This window comes from Puntigrus tetrazona, chromosome 9 (genome assembly GCF_018831695.1).
Source record: "Puntigrus tetrazona isolate hp1 chromosome 9, ASM1883169v1, whole genome shotgun sequence".
In the NCBI taxonomy this organism is placed as follows: domain Eukaryota; kingdom Metazoa; phylum Chordata; class Actinopteri; order Cypriniformes; family Cyprinidae; genus Puntigrus; species Puntigrus tetrazona.
The window spans coordinates 25,092,201-25,095,093 of record NC_056707.1 but is presented as its reverse complement, the minus strand read 5'-3'; the positions used below and the strand labels follow the sequence as shown (position 1 = coordinate 25,095,093).

At 32.2% G+C, this 2,893-nt stretch overlaps 1 long non-coding RNA gene across 1 annotated transcript; it reads left to right on the top strand.

Moving 5' to 3' along the window:
- The first annotated feature begins 294 nt into the window (after positions 1-294).
- Positions 295-2,458, top strand: LOC122351187. Its single transcript, XR_006251708.1, has 3 exons — positions 295-380; positions 515-739; positions 1,934-2,458. It is a non-coding gene; the product is annotated as an uncharacterized LOC122351187 (long non-coding RNA).
- Positions 2,459-2,893: the final 435 nt, after the last annotated feature.

Below are 2,893 nucleotides of genomic sequence, written 5' to 3'. Positions count from 1 at the left end.
CTTGCTATATGAGTAAAGAACAGTACTGTTTGTGGATTTGCAACAACACGAGGGTGGGTAAATAATGGTAATTTTTTTGTTGGTTTTGATGAGTACAATTCAAGGCATGCATCCGTGGTTTACCAGTAAAGGGAGCAGATTCTGTCGGGAGTGTTGGGAGTACAGAAGCGCTCTCTTGAGCACTCGATGTTGATTATGATCTTTCATTTGCTCATTTTATCACTGTGGTCGCATTAGTCATATCGCTCCTCTTTGGCAAGGTGACCGTGAAAAATCAGATTCGTCAGAAGCAAACTAGGGCAGGATGAGGTTGAGTTCTGTTACTTTCCCACTCTACATTTCCAGATCTTTCTGCTTCCTTAATCAGAGATTTGAAACAGGTGTCCTTTCCAGATAAACTGCTTTTCTTCTCCTTTTTTTTATAAAACATGCTTGTTGCATAATGAGAAGCACATTTACCGCATTGCTGATTTGTTCTTCTTTTTATTGGATGTTCTTTTTTTTTTCCTGGCAGGTCGTGAAGCTGGACCTCTCTTATCAAGCTAAATAACACCTGGAGGGAAACTTTTAACACACTTCACTTAGCTCAATCCTCATCAAATCTAAATGCGTCTGGCACAAAGAGTCTGTCTTCTGGACCCTTCTTTGCTGAGCCATGAGTCTATTAATGGCACTCCAAGGAAAACAAGTTTGGAGACCAAACAGGAAAGCGCTGGATTTGTACCAGTTTCTACGGCAGGTGAGTCAGTGATTTAGCATTTGCTTTATGAGTTGTGGCATGGGCTCTGGAGCCTCAATTACACATGGGTAAGAGACCAGGGCCATAAAGCTGCAATATTTTTATGTGTAGATTATAGATTTATACTTGTATGTTATGTTTTTGGGCTTTTTGTCACATTGCTGTTGCCGTTACGTTTTGTATAAACAATACACCCTGAGAGGCTGTGTTTTTTTTTTAAATGATTTTTTAACATAGTAAAGGACATTTAATCTAATTGCATTTGCAAATGGTTTACTAGGCATATACTTTAATGTTAATTAAGTTAAATACACAATTTATAATATTTTAAGACATTTTGTTTTATTTGGTTAAATGATTGATAGAGCACTTAAAAAGCAGGTTGTATGAATGAATGAATCAATCAATCAATCAATTAATAAATAAAAAAACTTTTGCTTTGTATAAAAATTCAATTTCCATTTACTGAAACTTGAAAGGTTTTTATTTTATTTTATTTTATTTTATTTTATTTTTTATTTTATTTTATTTTATTTTATTTTATTTTATTTTATGCTTCAGTCCTGCAGAAATAAAAAGTGGCATCGTCTCCTAAAGGTCAAACCTCACTTAAATATGGACCAATTATTTCAATAATTGGACCAAATGTTTCCATTGATTCATATCTATGATTAATGAATTTTGATCATGCTCAAATGTTTACTGTAATTATCAAAAACAGTGCAACATTGTCTTCACAAAATAAACTTTGCTAAATTGATTACTAAATGGATGCATGTAAGAAACGACTTTAAGAAATCATTCTAATTTTAATTACATTATCACTTTCACTGTATAAGTAATGCTGATAATTGAGACAAACATCACTACCATTATTCATACTTTTAGTTTGAATCTTCAAACCCCAAAAAAAAGACCAATGTAAGTATTTTATATAACAAAACTTTCACGTAACTCATCCAGCATCGAGGTTAGGATAGTAATAGTTACAAACTAATTTGAAATCAGTAAAAAGTTTATAAATGCCAAAATCAGGTAGCCCACAGCGCAGTGTGACTGTAGTCTGCACACCGATGCTTCAGGCAGTATTAATCACAGCAGATTCAGAACAAACCCTGACCTAATGTCTGAGGAATAACAATAAAGTGCTGCTTTGCGAGCACTGTAATAACTTGCAAATCAAATGCATTGCAGACGGAGCGAGCTGTGTGGTATCATGTGGATCCAGTGCAAGGGATCCCTCCATCAACACGTGGAGGAGAACAGAACAGGTGGCCTTTAGCCAGAGGGGATTTGGAAGCACTCACAGAAACACCCCTCTCATTCATCTCACTGCACATACTGTTCTGGGTTTAGATTTTCACCTCAGCCTGCACAGGTTCCCGTTCTCACTTCAAAAGAATAAATAAGCACTTCACCCACCTTAAAACTGAAAATGTATTTGATAAAGTATTTTTATGACTACTTTTATGCATTTGGCATAGCCTTTAAAGCGGTTTGTAGTAGATTTAATGTACGCATTATCGTTTTTTGTGTCCATAGGAAATCAATCCCACAACCTTGCTCTTGCTACCACAACGCTCCACCAGTTGAGTTACGGGAACCAAGGCCTAAAAGATTAAAAAACATTCAGTCATAATAACTTTAAAATTAAATGGGCCGATGTTCGCATTGTCAGAATTTTTTTCGAATGACAGTAAATCAGTATTATATAATAGATAGTGCCAACTCTAAATTCTAAGGTTTTAAAATTTTGAGGTAATATTATGCTGTTTTGCGTTAGTAAATAATCTAGTTACTTATAATGTAGAATACTTATAATTATTAATTACTTAATTTGAACTTTGATTATTATTTATTAGTATTTTTAATGATTTATACATACATTGTTCTTGATGTATTATTATTAATAAATAATAATAATAATAATAATAATAATAATAATAATAATTATTATTATTATTATTATTAATAAACAAGAAAATACATATTTGTCACTAATTAAAAAATTTGTAGTAGTACTAATTTTATTTATTTAATGATTTATACATGCATTGTTCTTGAATGATTGATTAATAATAATAATTATTATTATTATCATTATTATTTGTATGAAAAAAGAAAATACCTTTTTGTCACTATTTAAAAAAATGT